General features: G+C 33.5%; 1 protein-coding gene across 1 annotated transcript in view; it reads left to right on the top strand.

Annotated features, from left to right (window-relative positions):
- NRG3 (neuregulin 3) overlaps positions 1-25121 on the top strand; it is a 1220394-nt gene that overhangs the window by 953784 nt on the left and 241489 nt on the right.

The raw sequence follows: 25121 nt of genomic DNA on the forward strand, positions 1-25121 counted from the left end.
ACATTTACTTAAATTCCAATTCTTTGCCACCACAAACAGGGCTGCTATGAATATTTTTGTACAAGTGGTGTTTTTATGCTTTTTCATCATCTCTTCAGGGTATAGACCCAGTAGTGGTATTGCTGGATCAAAGGGTATGCACATTTTTGTTGCCCTTTGGGCATAATTCCAAATTGCTCTCCAGAAAGGTTGGATGAGTTTACAACTCCACCAACAATGTATTAGTGTCCCAGATTTCCCACACTGATCACTGTCCTTTCTAGTTCTAAGAGTTGTGAAGTAGTTGTGAGGTAGTATCTCAGAGATGCTTTAATTTTCATTTCTCTAATAAGTAATCATTTAGAGCAATTTTTTTATATGACTATGGATTGCTTTGATCTCCTTATCTGCAAATTGCCTTTGCATATCCTTTGATCATCTGGCAATTGGGGAATGATCTTTTTTTTTTTTAAATTTGACTCAGTTCTCTGGATAATGTAGAAATGAGTCCTTTGTCAGAAATACTAGTTGTAAAAATTGTTTCCCAATTTACTACATTTCTTTTGATCTTTGTTACAGTGGTTTTATGTGTGCAAAACCTTTTTAATTTAATGTAGTCAAAATTATCTACTTTGTTTTTAATGATGTTCTCCATCTCTTCCTTGGTCATAAATTGCTTCCCTTTCCATAGATCTGACAGGTAAACTACTCCTTGATCTTCAAGTTTGCTTATAATATTGTTTTTTATGTCTAAATCCTGTATCCATTTTGATTTTATCTTGGTATAGAGTGCAAGGTGTTGGTCTAACCTAAGTTTCTTCCATACTAAGTTCCAATTTTCCCAACAGTTTTTATAAAAGAGAGAGTTTTTATCCCAATAACTGGGTCTATCCAACAGCAGATTACTATAATCATTTCCTCCTATTGGACCTAGACTATTCCACTGATCTACCACTCTATTTCATAGCCAGTACCAGACAGCTTTGAAAACTGATGCTTTATAACATAATTTTAGATCTGGTAAGGCTGAGCCACCTTCTTTTGCACTTTTTTCATTGAATGCCTCGAAATTCTTGACTTTTTATTTCTCCATATAATTTACTTACAATGTTTTCTAACTCATTAGAGTAATTTTTTGGAATTTTCATTGGTAGGGCACTAAACAGGTCATTTAATTTTGGTAGAATTGTCATTTTTATTATATTAGCTCAGCCTATCCATGAGCAGTTGATGGTGCCCTAGTTATTTAAATCTGATTTTATTTGCATGAGAAGTGTTTTGTAATTGTTTTCAAAAAGTTTTTGAGTCTTCCTTGGCAGATAGAATCCTAGGTATTTTATATTCTGAGGTTACTTGGAATGGGATTTCTCTTTGCAGCTCTTTCTGCTATATGTTGCTAATCATATATAGAAATGTTGAGAATTTCTGAGGATATATTTCATGTCCTGTGACTTTGCTAAAGTTGCTAATTATTTCTAGTAGTTTTTAGATGATTTCTTATGGTTCTCTAGGTATACCATCATGTAATCTGCAAAGAGCAAGAGTTTTGTCTCTTTGCAATTCTAATTCCTTCAATTTCTTTTTCTTCTTTTATTGCTAAGGCTATCATTTTTAATATGATATTTAATAGTACTGGTGATAATGGGCATCCTTGTTTCACGTTTCACCTGTGATCTTTTTGGGAATGCTTCTAGACTATCTCTATTGCATATGATGCTTGTTGATGGTTTCAGATAGATACTGCTTATTATTCTAAGGAGAAACCATTTATTCCTATACTTGCTAGTGGTTTTAGCAAGAATGGGTGCTGTATTTTGTCAAAGCTTTTTCAGCATCAGTTGATATAATCATATGATTTCTGATAGATTTGTTATTGATATAATTAATTATACTAACAGCTTTCATAATATTGAACCAACCCTGCATCCCTGGAATAAATCCTACTTGGTCATAGTGTATTATCCTAGTGATAGCTTGTTGTAATCGATTTGCTAAGATTTTATTTAAGATTTTTGCATCTATATTCATCAGGGAGAGAGATCTATAATTTTCTTTGTTTTAACACTTCCTGATTTAGGTATCAACACCATATTGGTGCCATAGAAAGAGTTAGGCAGAGTTCCGTCTTCACCTTTTTTTCCAAAGAGTTTATACAGAATTGGAAACAGTTGCTCCTTAAATGTTTGATAGAATTTACTTGTGAATCCATCTAGCCCTGGAGATGTTTTCCTTATGGAGTTCAATAATGGCTTGTTGAATTTCCTTTTCTGAGATAGGGTTATTTAGACATTTAATTTCCTGTTCATTTAACCTGGGTAACTTATAGTTTTGTAAATATCTGTTTATTTCACTTAGATTGTCAAATTTATTGGCATAGAGTTGGGCAAAATAATTCCCAAATTGTTATTTCAATTTTCTCCTCATTAGTGGTGAGTTCACCTTTTTAATTTATGATACTAACAAGTTGGTTTTCTTCTTTCATTTTTTTAAAATCAAATTGACCAGATATTTATCACTTTTATTGGTTTTTTTCATAAAAGCAACTCTTGGTTTTATTTATTAGTTCAATAGTTTTCTTGCTTTTGATTTTAGCAAATGTTCCTTTAATTATTAGAATTTCTAATTTGACATTTAATTGGGGGGTTTTAATTTGTTCTTTCTCTAATTTTATTTGCATATTTAGTTCATTGATTTCCTTTCTCTAATTTATTCATGTAAGCATTTAAATATACAATATATCCTCTGACAACTGCCTTGAGTGAATTCCATAGGTTTTGGTATGTTGTTTCATTATTGTCATTATCTAGGATGAAATAATTCTTTCTATAATTTGTGGTTTGAACCACTCATTTTTTTTAAATGAGGTTAATTTAGTTTCCAATTAGTTTTGGTCTGTATCTCTCTGGTCTAGTATTGCATGTGATTTTTATTACATTATGATCTGAGAAAGATGTATTCATTATTTCTACCTTTCTGTAGTTGATCATTAGGTCTTTATGCCCTAGTAACTGGTCAATTTTTGTGTAAATTCCATATATTGCAAGAAAAAAAAGTATACTACTTTCTATTCCCATTCAGTTTCCTCCATAAGTCTATGGTATTTAGCTTTTCTAATAATCTATTTCCTTAACTTCCTTCTCATTTATTATATGAACAGATTTATCTAAATCTGAGAGTGGGAGGTTAAGGTCTCCCAGTAGTAGAATTTTACTGTTTATGTTTTCCTTTAGCTCTTTCAACTTCTCTAAGAATTTTGATGCTATACCATTCGGTGCATACGTATTTAGTATTGAAATTACTTTATTGTCTATGGTACCTTTTAAGAGGATATAGTTTCATTCCTTATCTCTTTTAACACTATTTTTGCAACTGCTCTGTCTAAGATAAGGATTGCTGCTCCTACTTTTTTCAATTCAGCTGAAGAAAAATATATTTTGCTCCAACCTTTTACCTTTACTCTATATGTATCTCTCTGCTTCAAATGAGTGTCTTGTAAGCAGTATATTGGAGGATTCTGGTTTTTAATCCAATCTGCTATTCACTTACATTTTAAGGGAGAGTTCATCCCATTCACATTCAAATTTATAATTATTAATTCTTTATTGTCCTTCATGCTATCTTCCCTCTGTTTGTATTTCCCCCCTTTTATCCCTTTATCCATATTCCCCAGTATTCTGAGTCATGGGTATCCATCACTTATGGCTAAGTATATTCTCTCTAATAGAATTATAATTCTCAAGAGTTATGAGACTTTCTTCCAAGTGAGTATATAGCCAGTTTCATCTTATTGGATAGCAGTTTTTTTTTCCTTTACCTTTTTTTTAAAGTTTTCATGGGTCTCTTGAACCTCCTGTTTGATGTCCAAATTTTCTATTTAGCTCTTGTCTTTTCATCATGAAATGTTGTAAGTCTCCCATTTTGGTAATTGTCCATCTTTTCCCCTGGAAGAGAAGACTCAGCTTTGCTGGGTACTGGATTCTTGGCTGTATTCCAAGCTCCCTTGCTCTTCAGAACCTCTCATTCCAGGCCCTTTGACCCCTTAATGTTGATGCAGCCAGGTCCTTTCTAATCCTTAATGTGGCTCCTTGGTATCTAAATTGTTTCATTCTGGCTGCATGCAGGATTTTCTTTTTTATCTGATAGCTCTGAAATTTGGCTACAACATCCCTTGGTGTTTTCATTTTAGGATCTGTTTTTCGAGAGGATCGATGTATTCTTTCAATAACGATTTTGCCTTCTGGTTCCATAATATCAGGGAAGTTTCCCATCATTAAATCATGTAATTTTAATTCCAGGATTTTTTTTCCTCTTCAATATTTTCATAAATATGTATAATTCTCAGGTTGTCCCTTCTTCATATATTCTTGAGGTCAGTGATTTTGCTGATCAGGTATTTTACATTTTCTTCTATTTTTTTTTATTTTTATGTTTTTGTTTAATAGACTTGCTGTCTCATGAAGTCATTAGTTTCCATAGACTCTATTCATTTTTTTGAGAAGAATTTTCTTCATTTACCTTTTGGAATTCCTTTTCCAATTGGTCAATTCTATTTTTGAAAGAGTTTTCCCATTTGACCAATTGAGGGTTTGAGAGAATCATTTTCTTTTTACATTGGTCCAATTGTATTTTCCAATGACTTGTTTTCTTGTTGCAAGGTGTTAATTGACTCTCCCACATTGTCCAATTGTTTTTTAAACTCCTTCCTGATTTCTTCAAGGGAAATCTTTCTGTGCTGGAGACCAGATCATATTCTCCTCAGAGGTTCTAGGTCTCTCTGAGCTAGGGTCTTATACTTCAAGGGATTTTTCTATGGACCCTCCTTCTCATTGACCTTTCCTCATTTTCCTAAGAGTTTATGTTGATGAGGGGCTAATTCACAGAGATTTGGTATTAAGATCCCTAGAGGCTTTACTCATTGGGTTTAGTAACTCCAGGTGAGCGGGCTGGTAGGCTGTGTTGGTTGCTTTCTCTGAATTATCTGTGACCTTAATTTGAGGCCCTCTCCCTGAGCCTGGAGGGTGTAGATGAAGCTGTTGAGTGCTTTTATCTTGACCAATGGTGGGTTTTGCCCTAGGGCAAAGTAATTGCTCTCCCTATTCACAGAGGTGGGAGGTATGCTACTCACACCTGTGCCTGGTGCAGAGGTGGGCTGTATTTGTGTTTGTTCTGGGAAGAGACTTCAGCTGAAATGAAGATATGGCTACAGCTCTCCAGCATTGGAACTCTCCCTCCAGCTCTGCTGGTAAACTCCAGACCTTTAGTGCCACAACCAATGGCTCTGCTCCCTAGTTGGCTCACACCCCTGTGACCAATCAGGCTTGCCCTGCTTTTCAGCTTTCAGGCTCTAGTCCACCCTGCTGATCAGGCTAGTGGAGCTCTCAGTCTCTGAACCTGTCCTGTGCTCCAGGAAGGGTCCGCCCTCTGCACCCACAATCCAGGAGGACAAATTTTGAAGTAGATCTTCTCCTAGTTTCTCTTTCTGGGTTTTATAAATCGGATTTCTGTTAAGAGGTTTGTTTCATATTATATATGAGTGACGATCAGGAGACTTTTAGCACTGTGCCTGTCTTCTCTCCACCACCTTGGTGGAAAGTTGAATCATATTTGATTCTTCTTGACAGTGTAGACTATAACATACCAATTTTGTGCAGGGGATTTTCTTGGCAAAGTTATTGAAATGGCCATTTTCTCCTCCAATAGATTAAGGCAAACAGAGATTATGGTTTGCTCAGGGTCATATAGCTATCAGGTGTCCGAGCTTGAATTTGAACTTATATCTTCTAGAATTCAGGTCCAGTGCTCTATCCACTGATCCACCTAGCTTCTTACAATAGCCAGCTGGAGATATAACAAATAAAAGGAAGAATCTGTAATGTCTTGGAACTCTTATTTATCATCCAGTTTTCAATTGGTTTGCCATTTAGTAAACATGTGCTAGAAAATTTAATTTAAACTGGAAGAGGTTAAATAACTTGTTGAAGACAACTAACCTAGCAAGTTGCCAAAGAAATTTAAGCCCAGGCATTTCTCACTTCACGATGCTGTGGCCATTGTATAATATCAGCATAGTTCAACATAACAATCTTTTCTTAAATAAATTAAACTGTCTTAAATCAGATCGAATAGTTTTGTCTCATTTGAATTTATGATGTTGTTTAATTTTATAAAAATAAACTATTTCTTCCTGTATATCTTAGGAATAATAGCATATATAAGTATTTACCTCTTTTTTGGAGAATAAGTAGGAGAAGCTTCAATCAGTTTGAGATCATTATTTAAAGAATAATGAGAGAATATGGTTTAGCTTTAAATTCAGTGGTACCATGAAGGGTTTATATACAAGGAATGATGGTATTTACTTTGTGACTTTTTTGTCAATCTCTCACCTTTTATAATATAATCCATTTGATATTTATAGGTTTATAACTGTTCTTGCCTGTTTCTGGCACAAAGTGAGTCTGAGCATGATTCATCAATCTTTAGAGGCTGATAGTTAAACCAACTTTAACTCACAGAGAATCCAATTAAACACATGTCTCAAGTCAAGGGAATGGTTCTTCTGCATGTTTTCTTTTTTCCTCTCCATCTCTTTTTGATGTTAAGTATTATAAAAACAAGGAAGCTGATGATGTAAACTTGAATCAATTTCTACATAATATTGGTTTTCCTATTTAGAAAAAGATTATGTCAAGACTTTATCATTGTGCACATAGCTTTAGATCATTTGAGAACACATATTACTGATCACTTAGGAGGACAGGATCATAAAATGAGAGCTAAAAGGGCTCTTAGAATGTTAAGTCCAACTTCCTCATTTAAAAGTTAAAGAAAATGGGGCTCAGAAAGGTTGTGATTTGCCACAAGTCATATAGGTATTAAGTGGCAGAGGAAAGATGTAAGTCCTCTGATTCATAACTGACAATTTTCTACCTTGGTACCTTCACAAGATCACAAATTTTTAATGCAGGTATTTAGCATTTTCAAGCGTAGGCATGGACTATACTTCATGCCTGCCTTTCCCCTCATCTAGTGAAACAGAATTCAGATTTTTTTAATATTGTGAACTTACTGTTGTTGATATAATATTAAGAATTCTTGACCTCTCAAATAGTTAGCATATTAGCTAAGAAAAAGTCCTTATATATCTATTTCTTGCTGACAAAAAGATATGGATAAGAATGTGGAAATAATTGAAACACATCAAGGTAAGACAATGATCTATGTCTTCCATCTATTGCGCTTTGAATTCATGATATTTTGTTCTCCTGGAGTGGGGAAAAATCATTTCTAAAATACTCAGGAAGGAAACTAATTAATATCATTATTATTTTAAATACAGCACAGATTATTGAAGTTTCCTGTTACCCAACATACTTTGGAAAATAAACTATGATTACCTTGGATACTGTGCTTATTCAATCTCACACTGATTATCTGTAAGTTTACAGAGAGTTAGCAGACTTTATTTTCCATGATTTACACAGTATTTCCAAAAGATGACTTCATAAGCACTTGGAGAAAGAGGCATTTATTTAAGGAAACAAAGTGTTTTAAGGTAAGAAGCACTGACCTGAATCTAAAGGGAAAGAATTGAAAGCAGATATTTTTAATTAAAATTGTACATGATTGTACCAGAAAAGAATGTATTGGATTGGCTTACTTATTTTTGGCTTTAACTTCAATTTCTGAATTAAGCCAAATAAGTAAGGAAAAGGAAGAGAGATAATATTTGAAGAAACCAGCAAGACAGGGACTGAATTAATTTGACTTCACTGAAGATCTTTAAACAAAACCTAGATGATTAATTGTTAGGGGTGATAGGGAGAGGATACTTGGTTGAAGACGAATAGAATAAGATGGTCCTTCCAAATATGAAATTTTGTGAATCTTGGAGAATAAGTCTCTATTAACAATTTTCCAAAATGTATTTATCTTGGAAGAAGTCATTGGACTATTCTTCTTGGCCTGAATCCCACTATTCAGGCATTTTTCTCTACCTCTACTTCTATTCCCAGGAAAAAATGGGACAGAGTAAAGAGTTACAATGACTAAACTTACCTCAAAACTTCATTTATAAGATGACCACAGGAGAGGCTAGGTGGCACAGTGGATAGAGCACCTACCCTGGAGTCACGAGTACCTGAGTTCAAATCTGGCCTGACACTTAATAATTACCTAGCTGTGTGGCCTTGGGCAAGCCACTTAACCCCATTTGTCTTGCTCAAATCTAAAAAAAAAATCACCACATAAAATGTCAAATTGAATTATAAGGAGAAAAGCCAATAAAGATTCACAATGAATCATTTCCCCTACCCAGGACAGTTAGGAAGACAGAAAGAGAAGTGTGTGGACATGGTATCTGGATGACATGGAAATGCCTCATTGACTGTAAGTCTTGGAGATGGCAGATGCAGTAAAAGCAAGGTTACCAGTTATGCCAAACCCAGAACAGTAAGGAGTCTGACCATCTGATCAGAATGAGGTTCAAAGAACCCCCTGTGCTAGTACTGAACAAAGGATTGGATGAATTTTGGCAGACTGAAACCTATTACTCGGTTTGTAAGTAGCAATTCCAAAGTACACAGAATACTTACAATTGCAAATGATTAGGGGACTATTGTTGGTAAAAAACTATAGTGCAGCCCAGAAGGACAGTGACTAGATAACTCCTAGATCATATTCCTACTTGAAAAGCACCAAAAAACCTACAGACCCCTTAGATCAAGTTACAGAAGTCCAGCCTCTCCTACAGAAGTAATCATAGTACAAATCTAACACAGTCTAAAGTTAAAAAAATAGTTGAGAAAAATGAGCAGATAATAACAATAATAAAGAATCTGAAAATAAAAATATTTCATGATGTGGGGAAGCTCAAGTCACAAATTCTAAAGAAGACAAGTAAAACCTCAAAGAAAAAATGTAACTTGAGCTCACAGAATTCCTGGAAAAGCTAAAGATATAAAAAAAAGAATCACTTTTTTAGAGAAAAATAGGAAAAGGAATGAGAAGTATTCCAAAAAATTATGAAAATGGAATTAACAATTTGATAATAAAGGCACAAAATACTAAAGAAAATAACTTCTTAAAAATCTAAATTAGTCAAATGGCAAAAGAGGTAGCAAAAAAACTCTGAAAAATAACTTTTTTAAACAATAAAATTGACTGAATGTTCCATAAATGCAAAATGTCACTGAAGAAAAAACTTTTAAATGAGAATTGGTAAATTAGAAATCAAATAATTCCATGAGTATCAAGAAAAAATAAAATAAAGTCAAAATATTGAAAAAATGCAACAAAATGAAAATTATCTCATCAGATGTGCAACATCTACAATAAAAAAGAAGTTAGAAATCATCTTCAAAGAAATTATAATGGAAATTTGCCTAGATATCTTAGAACCATAGTACATATTAGAAACTGAAAGAATCCACCAGTCTGAATTCACTAAAATAAAATCTCCCAGAGTTATTATAGTCAGTTCTATTATTAAAGAAGTCCAAAAATGAGAAGAAAATACCGAAAATAGCCAGAAATAAATAGTGAAAACATTACAGAGCCGTAAATAACATCATACAAGATTTAAGGGGCAGTTGAGTAGCACAGTGGATAGACCACTGATTTTGGATTCAGGAAGCCTCAGATACTTGCCACTTAATAACTGTGTGACCTTGGGCAAGTCCCTTAACCCATCCCATCCCCCAGAGACAGTTGCCTTGATTCAAATCAGGCTGCTGGACCCAGCTGACTCTGGAGGAGAATGTGAGGCTGGTGACTTAGCACAGCATTCCCCAACTCAAATCCAATTTATGTGCTTGTCATGGCATCACCTCCCTGATGTTGTGGTCTTCTTTGAAAAATAAGGACAACATAGCATCCAAGATTTATTGGTAGCTATTGCTGCCAAATTATTGGCACAGTGGATAGAGCACTGACCCTAGACTCAAGAGGACTCAAGTTCAAATTAGACTTTAGATTCTTGATACTTAGCTGTATGACCATGTGTAAGTCACTTAATCCTGATTACCTCACATCAGGGACATTTCCAGATGTCCTGATTCATATCTGGCCCCTGGACTCACAAGACTCTAGAGAAGAAAGTAAAACTGGTGAACTTAGCACAGCACCCCCCCAAATCCAATTCTTTTTCTTGTCATGGCATCACCTCCCTGATGTTGTGGTCTTCTTTGAGAATAAAGGTCAAACATCATACAAGATGTATTGATTACAACTATGATAAAGAAAAGGAATATGCAATATGATATTCCAGAATGCAAAGGAATTAGAATCACAACCAAGAATATCAAATCCAGCAAAACTAATTATATTCCCACAGGGGAAAAAATTAAACTGTTAGTAAAAATAGATATTTTCAAGTATTTCTGATGAAAAGAACAGAGCCTAATAAGAACTTTTATATTTAAACACAGGTCTCAAGAGAAAATTAAAAAGAATTCATAAAGATGAAAAATCATAAGGGATTTAACAAGGTTGAACTGTTTGTATTCATATAGAGAATATGATATATGTAACAGGACATTATCACCATTATGGAAGCTAGAAGTTGTCCACTTTTACAGACTATGTGAGTCTATTATATTGGTATGATCACAAAAGAATAATGGAATGTGAAGAAAGAGGAATGCATTAGGAGAAGGAAAAAGGGTCAGGCTGAATTCAGAAAATAATATAATTTAAGAGGCTCTCAGGGAAGAATTTTGACAGTAGAGGCAATAATGAGTGGGGAAAGAAGGAACACTTGAACCTTACTCTTATCTGACCTTGTGTACAGATGTATTTGCACACACACACACACACACACACACACACATACACATACATAAACATATATATGTATATATATATACATATATATATATGGAGAGAGAGAGAGAGAGAGAGAGAGAGAGAGAGAAATTGTTAGTTGAGTTTTTAAATTCATCTTATCCAATAGGTAAGTAATGAAAGGAGGGAAGTAATAAAAGAAGGGGGAAGAGAAAGGAATTGTTGGTAAAATAGAGAAGGTAATTTAAGGGAGTCAAAAGCAAATCTCAAAAAGAAGTGAAGAAAATCATATGGCAACTCTCATCCTCCATCCTACTCATAAAGAACCATAGTATCAAATGAAGAACCAGATCCAATAAATTTATAATTTAATAGTATAAACTGCAAAAATTAAGTGTGTATTTGCTAATACTTGAATTAGCACAATTTTATCATACTTCAGCCTCACATCTTGACATTGACAGTAAATTGTTTCATGCACAACAAGAAATGATGGAGAAAAAATTCCACATCCTTTATTACTGCAGAAATATTTTAAGTAGTTTTCAGTTATATTTAAGTGGCAAAAAAGAAATCAAAAGCACTTTACTATTATGTTATATTTTATGATATTATTATATTGTCAATGAATAAATTCAAGTATATTTACATAAATCCCTTCTCCATTGAGCTTATACAAACTTTTAAGCAGAAAGATTTCATATTCATATTTGAATTGCAATATTATCATCTTAGTATATTAAGATGAAGGCAGGGGCAATGTCTTATCTAATTTTTGAATCTCAAGTATCATCCCCCCCCATGTCAGCACTCTCTACACATAAAACAATATTTACTAAGTTTTTTGTTTAAATTAAATGAATGAATGAATAAATCATTTTAGAGAGCTATTTCACTATTTTTCTTTTAGTTATAAAAATAACTAAGTCATTCTACCTCACCAATTAATTTGACTAGAGAATATTTATTTTTTCTTTATTCATGTGTGTGTCTCTGTACGTGCTCAAGAGATAGAGGAAAAAGGAATAAAAGATGAACAGCTCAACACCATATTACTTATAGAAATGATGCTTATTTTAGTATTCAAAAATTCTATTAATCCTTTTCTTCTCAATTTGGCACCACCTGCTTACCTTTCCATTACTCTTTTGCATGTAGTTTACATTCCAGTCAACCTTGCTCTCTTAGTAATCCCTGAACTTGGAGGTCTGTCTCTCTGGTTTTGTTCAGGAATTTGACCTCTTTTTTATTCCTCTCATTTAACATGCCATCTGCCCTCTTGTTCCTTTACTCAAGCAAGTCTGCCTGGAGGGAAAATAATTTCTCCTCTCCTCTATCTCCTAGAACTATTAACTTCTTTTTAAGGTTTTGCTCAAGTATTGCTTCTTTTCATATGTTCTCCAATTGTTAGGGCCTCTTCACCCCTTCTACCCCAATTTACTCTGAGGTGTGTGGGGGGGTGTGTATTGGAGGGCGAGAGAGAAGCGTAAGTTCTACCATTTTAGATGCTTAATAAATGTAAATGAATTGGAATACAAATTAGGAAACTGAGATCATTAGACTTAAAACAATTTGTTTAATTGGACTAACATAGCTCCCCTCCCAAAAGAGTTGGAATTCAAACCTAGGTCCTCTAAATTTAGTGTTCTTTGTCTTTTATCATTCCAATTTAAGGAATTCTATAGGAATGATATTAATACTGCAATTAATATTGCATGTCATAGTATATATCCTCTAAAATACTGACCAACTTTTGATTTGAGGATCTTAGTTACTAAGCATATGGTAAGGAGGGTGGAGAGGAGGAACTCAATGTAACTGAATAGTTGCTTTGGGTGATGATATAAAAGCTTTTGACTTTAAGTAATTTGATTTAAGATATGATAAGCTAAGTAGCCAATAAAAACTTGTCCATTTATTTTTATTTATTTATAAAAGCTAGGTTACTCCAAACAGAAGACATTGTATTTACACGTATTGTGTAAGAAAATTTACTGAATATCAGGGGAAATAAAGAATACTTCATTTGATAATGATAACCATTTACTTTGTGATCTGACCTTATCAGTTGTACTATTAGCATTTATCAGCATCCATCAGCCAACTGCTACATTAAGATTTCTTATATATGAAATCTCTGGAAAGATTGGATGCTAGCCCAAAGAATTCACTCTTAATAATGATAATATCAATATGTTAAAAAGAACATTCTCTTCCAAGAATATCTGTTCAAGTTTGGTAAGGAGAACCTTCCTCATGAATCTAACATGTGTTATATACATCTATACAATAGGTTCCAGATTCCTTGGAGAGCTTGCCCAACATTTGAACTCTATCTCAAAGTGCTAAAGAATCATCATCCATATCCACTATTTTAAAATATCAAGTTTAGACAATTTAGGCCAAATATGTCATTGCTAGAAGGCTTTACCTGCATTTTAAGTGTCCCTGGTTTCCCAGGTGGCATAAAATCTAAGTTAAGAAAATGATGATTATTGGTATTATGGCATAAATCTCATACCCTTACTAGAACTCCATGACCTATTAAACTGGCACATTCCCTCATCTCATTTTGAAAGCAAAAAGGTTCCTAGGAAAGAAAAGCTATCCTGCATTACAACAAAGAGCTGCAGGGACCTCATTTCAACCCATTACTGGCTCCCTTGTTTTCACAAAGGTTATAAATACTGTTAATGGCTCCTTTACTACATTTTTTTTTCTTCTTCCACTTCTATCTGAGTTCTGAAAGCATCCCAGATGGCCTGGACATTTTTATCAGACTTCATCATTTTTTTCCAGTTCCTTTTGTTCTGAGGGCTTGCTTTGTGGGTTTTGATTTTGAGAAAAACAAACCAAAAAAAAAAAAAACTCAGTGGAAATGTGTACCATGGATCAAATGGAAGAATATTACCTGAGTGCCTATGATGGATAAAGGGCTGGGCTGGCATGGTCTCTGCTATATATGTGCCCAGGGGATGTATTTGTAAAGGACAATATACTTAAATCTAAAGAAATTTTGAATAATTCTACAAAGTTTTTTGGCAGTTGTTGCTCCAAGCCAAATTTGTATCATCTTCACCTAACATTTTTCCATCATTTACTTCCTTGATTTACCCTATTATTTCAGCAAAGTTTCTTGAGAACAGATAATACCTATGTGAAGTTAAAGAAACATATATATATATATATATATATCCATATGTATATACTCTATGTGTGTGTGTGTGTGTGTGTGTGTGTGTGTGTGTGTGTGTGTGTGTATAAATAGATAGTATAGGATGCAGGTAAAAATACATATGAAAAATGAACGGTACTACCAGAAACCTCTCTTGCCTTCTGACTACTGAAAACAAGATCATTTTTGCCTAGGGGTGTTGCATTGTACTTTGACACAGTAGAATGATTGGGCAGGGCTTGTATATTTTTTTTAAAAAGAGAGGCTTCTTATGGTCTACCATTTTGTAAAGATTATATGAAAAGCTGGAGAAAGGCTTGTCCAGTTTGCAGAGTCAGTCTCTAAGTATTTTCCTCAGTGGATATATTTTCATGAGTAGTGGCAATTGCCTTTCCCTTGAGAATGACACCAAGCAAATTGTAGCTTGTATCTCTTAGAAATTCTGTATATTTTTTTGCACTTCTTTCTGCACCAAAGGAGTTTATGAGTTTAAAAAAGGAGGTAATGTGATGAAATAATGCTAGGGGAGCATCCAATATATGTCAAATTCTTGAGAATGTTCTTAGCATCAGCAGTTCAGAAGATCCTGACAACGTTAGACTTAATGACTTAATGACAGAGTTTCCCTGAGGCAACCTCTATGATCTTTTGAATCCTTTACTGATGCAACAGTCTCATCATTTCAATATTTATATAATTCTTTAGTGTCTGTTGGAATATTCTCCAAATAGGACAAAATCCAACTTCTTGAAGTTTTCTTTTAACCTTTAGTATACAACAAAATGACACACTGACCATTCTATAACTATTCATTATTTTATGTAGAAATATAGGAATATTTCCTCTTCAAGGAATCTATTAGTAATATCAATTTTAAGTTGGTTTGTATTTTATGCAGTTCTAGATATTTATATCCTGCCCTCATTATTTTGTTAGTGATTTGCTATCTATGTTTCTTTATAGGTAAAATAGGGATAATAATGGTCTCAACAAGAACAAGTCAGTCCAGGGGCAGCTAGGTGGCACAGTGGATAAAGCACCAGCCCTGGAGTCAGGAGTACCTGAGCTCAAATCTGGTCTCAGACACTCAATAATTACCTAGCTGTGTGGCCTTGGGCAAACCACTTAACCCCATTTGCCTTGCAAAAACCTAAAAAATTAAAAAAATTAAAAAAGAACAAGTCAGTCCAGATCAACCTCATTTTAAAAATTTGACATGGTTACTAAACTACTATATGAGTGGAATGGTTTGAACATAGACATCTTAGGTATTTTGAGGGTTTTTGACCAAATATCTCAGATTATTCCTTTGGAGAATATGAAAAGATATGAATTAGAAGGGATAATGTTGATATTGGATCTTTATTCTTGAAGATCATGTCATCAGGGATTTGAGGGAGGAGATGCTATGTGAAGTCATCAGCCTCACTTTCTGGTCATCTGGTTTCAGTGACCAGATATAAAAAAGGAGAACTGGAGATGACCCTGTACTTAAGTCAATTAGGGTTAAGTGACTTGCTCAGGATCACATAGCTAGTGTCAATTGTGGACTGAATTTGAACTCCCATCCTCCTTATTCCCAGGCTAGTGTTCTATACTCTGTACCATCTAACAGCCAGAGGGTACAATGAATAGAACATTAGAACTTGAGGAAGAAGAAATAAGTTCAAATTTGGCCCCAGAAACAGAATAGTTCCCTTATCCCAGGCAAGTCATTTAACCTCTTTCAAGCTTAGTTTTCTTGTACATGAAATGGGGAGAATTACATTAAAAAATAGCATAGTAAGTTTTTGATTAAGTATTTTACATAATTCTTTTGGGAAAAAAAATGAGTGATTTAGATTAGATGATTAAAAAAATGAGGGAACCAGAACTGGCTAACTGAAATACATTCCCCAATGATCAACATGAGCTGGCAGCCATAGTCAAAGCATGAGAGTGCTGAGAAATCAATCCTAATGGTTCCCCTCCTCAATTTTAGTCCTTTCCAGATGAAAGAAATTGGCGACATTTGTGCTTTGCCTCAATTTCTTCATCTGTAAAATGAGGTGGAGAAAGGAAAACAGCAAATGACTCCAGTATCTTTGCCAAGAAAATCCCAAATGCAATCTACAAAAAAATCATAGACTTCAAAAACAGAATCATTTTTACTTTGATATGGAATTGGGTGAAGAATTTTGTGAAGATCCTTTGTAGTTCTTTATATAAAAAAAAAAAAGAACAAAGCACTGGAGACCTGTGTCAAGGGATCACAGTGTTTGCAGAGGGGAGTAAGGTATAAGAGGACTGAAAAGCCTGAAAGGGCCCAGGTTTCGAACTAGTTTAAAAGCCAGAACTTAATTTTTGATCTTATATGTGATAGGGGATCACTGAACTTATAGACAGATGGGTCAGACTTGCTCATAAGGAAGAAAAATGTGACACCTTACTGAACTAGAATGAGGATACACTTTGAGATACATTAAGCAGCACAAAATACTTGTGATACAAGGAGCTGTGGTATTCTATTGATAGAATTCTCTGCAATAAGCTTTCTTATAAATCAGAGTTTGGTTCTTACCATAGAATTAATAAACTTATGAACCGTTTTCTAAATATATTTTGATAAAGGTATATTAGTATAATTGGTTCTCCTATATTATCCTGGGATGTATTTTAAAGCATTATTTTGAGATATTATTTTTAATTTCAATAAAGCATTATTCTAGATTCACTTAACCTGTTTCCTCAATTATAAAATGAGCATTGAGATAGTATCTATCCCCCAGGTAGATCAAATGAGATAATTATAAAGAACTTGGCACTTATTAAGCACTATATAAAAATAATTATAACTATTATTACTTATCATCTGTAGACCGATGATTAGTAGATCTATTTATTGAATTATAACTTTTCTCCTAACCCTAGTTTTACATTTCCTACTATCAAATGCTCTATGTTGAATAGGTTGGCAGGGGCAGCAATTGAGGCTAGTAAGTTTAGTCTGGTACCTGAAATTTCTGACTCTCTTCTTTGAAATCCCATTTCATTCAAGTTTCTTGTTACCTTGAAAATACACTAGAACATAAAATGTCATTCAAAATTGCTAAATAAATAACAATCAAATCAATCAAAAATGATTGTATTTCTTGATCAGTGGCTTGATTTTGTCTAACTTGTACTTACCCCATTCAGGATGCTTTTGGCAAATATACAGGAGTGGGTTGTCATTTCCTTTTCTAGCTTATTTTATGGATGAGAAAACTGAAACAAATAAGATTAAGTGACTTTTCCAGTGTCATACACCTAGTAAATGTCTGAGGTCAGAAAAATGAGTTTTCCTGACTTTAGGCTTGGCACTCTCCACTGCACCACCTAGGTATTAATTGAATAAAGAAATAAATAAAAATAAGATCACCTTGTAGCAATTGTATCTAATTCTAGACATTGCTGCAAGAAATTGAGCTTCTTTCTTAAATGAAAATCTACATTTTTTTTAGATACAAGAGAAAACAGCTAGCTGTGACATGTTAGATGGAACAAAGGGATGCACCACAGGATTATAGGATGATGGGAATTTGCAGATGTTCCTGATATGGCAACTATTCCTCAATGTTTGTAGCTCACCAATACTATTGAGACCAAAGTATCAGTGCCATAAGTACTGGGGAACAATTAACTGTTATTATTTCCAGGTGGTATTTATGTATTTATTTTCCTTGCAGGGTGTCTCATCAGGATATTATTCCATTTAGAATATATTTGATTTGCATTTAATGAAAAACATTTCCTCCCATTCTGACTCAAATAAGAAGCAAGCTATTCATCTCTCTCTCTCTCTCTCTCTCTCTCTCTCTCTCTCTCTCTCTCTCTCTCTCTCTCCCTTTCCCTCTCTCCCTCTCTTTCTCCATTCCTCTCTCTCCATAACTCTTCTCTCTCTCTTCCTCTCTCTCTGTCTGTCTCTCTCCATCTCTCTTTCATGCATATTTGATATGACAAATATTCATAGATGTAAATTTATATAGAGAATCATCACTACGTAGGCACTGGGTCTTGACACTGGATTTGGAAATTTGAGTCCAAATTCTTCATCCCAATTAATAACTGTAGGTGTTTTGTACAATCTCCTTTAGAACATAAATAGTCACAGATAAATTGTAAAATGTCATTGAAGGGAGTTACCATACAAAGAGTTTCTCTCACTGATGAAATAAGATTTTTAAATTCTGATATAATTATTTGTTCATATTATTATATATTATATATAATCATAATGCACACTTTGGTCTCTTTGAAGAAATGGAGTCACCAGGAATTTCTTCATTGGAAGTCATTGAATCTCATAGTGGCAGAGAGGCCCCCTCATAAACCCAGAGCTCCCTCCAAAAAATAGTATTAGAAGAATAGTTCAAATGACAAGGAGGAATAGAAGTTAATAAGAAAAACAGGAATGCACAAAAAGTATACCAAGAAAATACGCCAGTGACAAGTTTAACAAATAATGATTGCTTATTTAGAAAATCTCAGAGGCATGACATAGAAACTATATGACCTTGATAAAGTTGTTCAACATCTTTTTGTATCCATTCTGCATAAATAAATTTTTTCATTCATTCATAAGCTATGTTTATGTATATCTTTATGTAAAATATCCATAGTTAGAAATATTTCTTTCCTTTGAAATTTTGTTAAGGTTTTCATAATAGTAATAACCCTTCAAAAGTTACAAAGGAAGGAAATCATTCTAGATATAGATAAGGTCAAGAGGAGTAAAGTTCCCAAAAATTATATGACTAGGAAGAAGTCAGACCCACAATATCATTAAAACATTAATTTTATTTTTTTCTGGTGTTTCCCAATTCATGACTGTCCTCTCTCTTTATCCCCTTTAGGTTTTCCAAGGATCCTTTTGTTATGTTCAGTTGTTTCCTCCTATGACACCCTTCCTGACCCCAATTGTTTTGAGAGTTTAACAAACATTTTATTCAGTTCTTTTTGCTGATAAGAAAACTTAGGTAAATAGGAGTAAAGGAATTGTTCCGAGTCATGCAGCTAGTTAGTTTCTGAGGCTAGATTTGAAATTAGGAAGATAAATCTCCCTGACTTCAGTCCTAGCACTGTATCATTTCTTCACTTAACTTTCTGTATATACCAGATGAAATCTATCTTATACAGAGAGAATTTCAAGCTCCTTATCTTAGTTCCTTGCCTCTTGTAATTATTTTCTACTTTCCTTACATATAGCTTATTTGTATATATTTATTTGTTCTCTTTTCCTTTAGAGTATAGCTTCTTGTAGAGCAAGGGCTTCCTTTTGCATCTGTAGGTCTCAGCAGAGTTCCTATCACATGGAATTAATAAATATTAATTGATTCATTTTTCACTCCTCTATGTTGATCTAGATTTTCAAAATGATGGTTCTTTTATAATTTTAGATATCTACCTTTGAATGAACCTCTTGAAAGTTTGCCAGTGATTTTTCTTTTGCCCCCATGACTTAAATTATTTGTTTCTAATACTTTATTTTTATAGAAGGGTAAAGTGGTTTGGGCTTATAATTTCATTACTAAATGGAACACCATGAAAAAAAGTTTCTCTATCAATGCAACTTGCAAGATTGACAAATGATATGCCTTATTATCCTGGGATTGTTAGTTGAATTCACTAAGAAGTTGTGATTTTTTTCATCATCAAACAACCAATATATTTCAGAGGTGGTATTTGAACTCATTTTCCTATTCAATCACTAAACTAATCTGTTTCTCAATGGTTCTATTAGTAATCTATAAAAATCAACCAAATCCAGATCTGTTGAGTTTGAAGCTTATATTCTACTACATTCACTACAAGAGGATATTGGCACATTTAATGATCTTAGAACAGAGTTCAAAAACAGACGGGAGTGGAAACAACAATCTCTCCTCACCCTACAATATCCTTAAAAAGTTATTATTCTGTTTTTGTGTGAAGACCATCAGTGAAGAAGAACCTATTGAGGCAGGCCATTCCGCTTTGGAATAGTTGAAACCTGTAGGATGTATTTTTTAATACCTTAAACCTAAATTGACTTGATCACAATTTTTCTAATTCTCCTGCATTTACCTTTCATGTATATTCATAATAAATTTACTATTTCATTCATATGACAGCCCCTCGGATTACAAAACACCATCTCCATTCCAGATCCCCATATTTCTTCTGTTCAGATAAAATATTTCCCTCAGTCAATCAACTTAAGGTTCTTTATATTAGGAATATAATTTGTAATGATATATGAACTTTCTAAACATAATAAAAATATTTCTTAAGTCTTTCCTGTATTAAAATGACTACTTTAGGCATTGTTCAGAGTTGAAATAAATAGAGGATATTGTCTCTGACATATTGCCTCTGACAAGCTTACCTTGAGAAAAGGCCTCATAAATTTGAGAGTAAATGTCAGTGTTCAACAACAAAAATCAACAGTAAAGCTATATTTATTTGATTGGTTGACAGTGGAACTATATTAATAAGAAGTATTATCAATAGTCATATTAAAAATGCCCTAAATCAGTATTGATTAGAAAAATGCAAGTGCATATAATACCTCAAACCTATCAGATTGAATAACAATACAAAAAAAAAGGAAAATGAAAACTACGGATGGGAATGTGGAAAAATTAATACTCTAATTCATTGTTGGTAAAATTGTGAACTAGGTCAATCATTCTGGAGAACAGTTTGGAATTATACCCAAAAGCTATAAAACTGCAAAGAAAAAAGAAAAGGACATATTTGAACAAAATATTGATAGCAGTTCTTTTTATAGTGGCAAATAATTGGAATTGAGGGAATGGTCATCAATTGGGGAATGGCTAAACAAGTTGTGATATATGATCATGTTGGAATACCATTGTACTATAAGAAATGATGAGCAGGATGGTTTCAGAAAAGACCTGGAAACACTTATATGAATTCATATAGAGAAGTGAGAGGAACCAGAAGAGCATTGTACACAGTAACAGCAATATTGTAATATCAATCAAATGTGAAACTCCTTGGATCAAGACAATAATCCAAGACAAATCCAAAAGGCTTATAATGAAAAGTACTATACTCAGAGAGGTGTTCACTGTCCACAATATTGCACAATTTGATCAATGGTGAGGAAAGTAAAACCTTACTTAATTGTCAAAAAATAGTTCAAAGAACATCAGAATGGTGTGAATTTTCAGTCTCCCTGTTTTCAGACAGGCAGAGTCTACCTAGCAGCCTTATTTTGTTACCCTCAAACATATCTTTTGTTGAAACGACACTTTGAGGGTAAATTCCAAGGCAAACATTGTTATAAATAGAAGATATTAATAATACTATGCAGAAACAGAAAGAAATGAGAGAAAACAGATGAACAATGCAGAATGAATCATACTTTTTTTACTTTATTGGTTTTTCAGAATTTTTGTTTTCTCTCAAAACATGTTTAACATGAAAATATGCTTTATATAACTTAACATGGATAATTGATAAAAAATGACTTGTCTTCTCAAGGAGCGGAAGCAGCAGGAGAAAGGGAGAAAATTTGGAAGTCAAGATGTTAAAAATGCTTCTTAATTTTTACATGTAATTTGGAAATATTTAGCAAGATGAATATATTGAAAACTAATTATTATTCTCAATAATAATAACAATAGTAAATGGCAGCATTGACATAGGAACCCAAGGTTCTATGACTTTAAAAAGTAGTACTATGGGGCGGCTAGGTGGCATAGTGGATAAACCACCGGCCTTGGAGTCAGGAGTATCTGGGTTCAAATCCAGCATCAGACACTTAATAATTACCTAGCTGTTTGGCCTTGGGCAAACCACTTAACCCCATTTGCCTTGCAAAAAACCTAAAAAAAAGTAGTACTATAAGTTTAGAGTGCCATTGTATGAACTGGAAAAATCTAGGCAAGACTCATAACATGTAAAGCATGAATATTATTTGGAACAATGGTAATGGAGCAAAAGGTGTCTAGCCTGGAGAAATATAATGACCACTGGAGTGAAGAAGGGCAGGAAACTGCTAGTTCAAGGGACAAAAGTAGAGGAGTTTGGTTAAAATAGAGGAGTTAATATTGGGATAACTCTTTGGTATTTGTGCAAAGCCTTCAATGGTATAACAAAAATTTCAAGTTTTATCCTGCTGACAATAGTTTTTAATTACCATAGGTGTCGTAGAAAAAAATGCTTGCAGTTAATATTCAAAAAAGGGAATGTATATGATTTTAGTCAAGGGAAAACTCTGATGTGTTGACTTCCTCTACTAATTTATGACTTAGTTACTTCAGCTAAAGAGTGTAAATGACTTTTCCTAGGTCACAAAATGACTAGAATCAAGGGCTAGGATAGAAATACACAACTTCTTAATCCCCAAATTCAAAGATTTGCCTATTATATTGCAACCTATATGATCATTTTAATAATTTCATAACCTACACATGTCAGGAATACATGTAGCATATAAAACTCATTTAGGAGCCATAAGCCCTGAGATGACTAGGTAGAGATACTTTTTTCTTTGGAATATTTAGAGCTACTGCAGTGTTTGGTTTTATTTGTCTTTTTCTCATTCAACTGATGACTCACTTCTTAGTTTCAATTAAGGTCTTTAAAGTGCCTGTATAATATAAATAGTGTCAAGGATAAGACTTTGTATAAATCAGAGATAAAACCATCAGTTAAGTGTCCTCTGCTATCTGTCTGTTGTCTGCCTCCTGTAAGAGAGAAGCTATTTCTAGATGTTGATGGTACCAGATTTGAGTTCACTTTATAAATGACACAGACCATCAATTACCAGCATAAATTTTCTCTTCCTATATAAAAGGTGACCTTTCTTTTAATCTCTCCTAGTGGTGTTTCATAAGAAAAGAGATCAAGATGATAAAAGGAGGATTTTTTTCCTCTTTCAGATTTTTCATTTTTGTTTTGTTTTGTTCTAATTTCTCACCTCTACAAGATCAGAAACTGGTCTTCTTCATTTTATGTTAAAGATAGTAAAAGCAATTTCTGTTTAAAAAAGAATTCTAGTCTTTAATGCCAACAAGGTATTAAAAATACTTTAATTCCTATTGTCACATTTTGAGTTCGAACTTCTGCTTACATACTTGGACTTAAATTAAGCACTTCACCTATATTATTTTTTGCTTGCTTCCTGTGTTTTTTAACCATACTATTTATTAGAAGAAATCTATTACATCATCAAAGAGTTAGATCTCTCTTCTGAATAAGATTGAACCATGTACTGACTTTTGTGATATAGGGAAATAACTGTGTCAGAGATTTTCATGTATGTCTGGAAAGGACATGCAAACCTTGCAAACAGCACTCATAAAGAGTACCTGTCACTTATCCAATTTCTACTTGAAAAATCCTATTGGAGGATATCACGAAAAAAAATTTTCCATTTAAGTTACCTCCCAACTATTATTATCCTCTTAGAAAGAAATAGAAATTACATCAATTTTTTTGAAACTGAGAAGATGGTCATAGGACTGATGTTGCTTTATTGAGTATTCAACCCTTGTGAAAAATTGATCCTATAATCAGATTCCTAGTAAAAGGCATCAGGAAAACAGAATGTTAGAGCAAGGTCATGGAAAGCAGTTTTAATAAACTTATAAAGCACTTTTTTCTCTGAAAAGTTTGCTAGTATACTAGATCCTAGACTTATTTTCATTATTGTTTTTGAGTCATTTCAGTACTATGCAATTTTTCATCGACTCATTTGGGATTTTCTTGGCAAAGATACTGGATTGGCTTGAGATTTCCTTCTCCATCTTATGTCACCATTGATAAACTGATGCAAACAGGGTTAAATAACTTTCCCAGCATCACACAACTAGTTAAAGTCTAAGACCAGATTTCAATTCATGGAGATGAGTCTTCACAGTTAACAAGCCCAGTACTCTCTCCACTAAACCACCTAGTTTTCCAAGAATTATTATTCTTCTTCAGGAAGTCAGTTATACTCATGATTTCAAGTAAATCCTGGGGGCTCTGTCTTCTGCAGCAACAGAAATTGGGTTTGAATCAAAATTATTGGATGTCAGAGTTGAAGGGAAGCTTAGATATTACATTATATATCATCTGATATATAAATCCTCTCAGCAATAAATGGATGTTTTCATTAGAGACTACAGTTGAAGAAAGTAGGGATGCTTAATTGGACAAAAGAAATCTAATGTGTTTGATAAATTATATGATTTCAATTATTTGAAAGGCCATGAAAGGGTCTATTTTTGCTTGCCTTCATAAGACAGAATCAATAACAAGTAGATGATGCAGAGGTAAATTTAGACCAGATTTATGAAAAAAAGTCCTGACAAGTAGAGCTTTCTAAAGGCAGAAGAGACTCTTTTTTTTTAGTTTTTTTTGTAAGGCAAACGGGGTTAAGTGGCTTGCCCAAGGCCACACAGCTAGGTAATTATTAAGTGTCTGAGACCAGATTTGAACCCAGGTACTACTGACTCCAGGGCCGGTGCTTTATCCACTGTGCCACCTAGCCACCCCTCAGAATAGACTCTTTCAGAGAGTAGTGGGTTCTGTTTCTTTGCCATTTTTGAGGTTCATTTAACTTGAGACAATTTTGGTTAGGGATTGAACTAGATGACTAGATGAGTCCCCTCCACTTAATTTGAAAATTTTGTGTTTCCATATTTTTCAAGTCCATTTGACAGTAAATCTATTATGTCAACTTATACAGCAATGACAATTTCTGTTTGTCAACATCTCACCAAAATGGGGAAGAAGAAACTGTCTATATAACTCCCTTAAAAGTGTATTTATTTATTTATTAAAATTTATTTAAATATTTCATGATTAAGCATTGACATAAAGATCAAGTTTTCTTTTTGCTTCTCAAATCTACCCTCTCCTCAGAAACAATCATTGATCTTGATGGTTTCTATCCCAATACTGACTAGTTCATAATCTTTCTTGTCTATGATTTTCATAAATGCCTATGACATACCAGATCATTATTTATCCTGATAGAGATTTAAAACTCCTGAGTCACAGAATTAAATTCAATACTGTTTTTAGAAGTATGGCACTTAATAGATTATTTAATAATCAATGATTGAGTAATGGAATCACATTCTCATGATAGTAATTGTTGACTCAACCATATCTGAAACATTAGTCATTTAGTGAACTTTTGTATGTAATTACCATATAGAAGTAA

This window comes from Macrotis lagotis, chromosome 4 (assembly GCF_037893015.1).
Source record: "Macrotis lagotis isolate mMagLag1 chromosome 4, bilby.v1.9.chrom.fasta, whole genome shotgun sequence".
Classification (NCBI taxonomy): domain Eukaryota; kingdom Metazoa; phylum Chordata; class Mammalia; order Peramelemorphia; family Peramelidae; genus Macrotis; species Macrotis lagotis.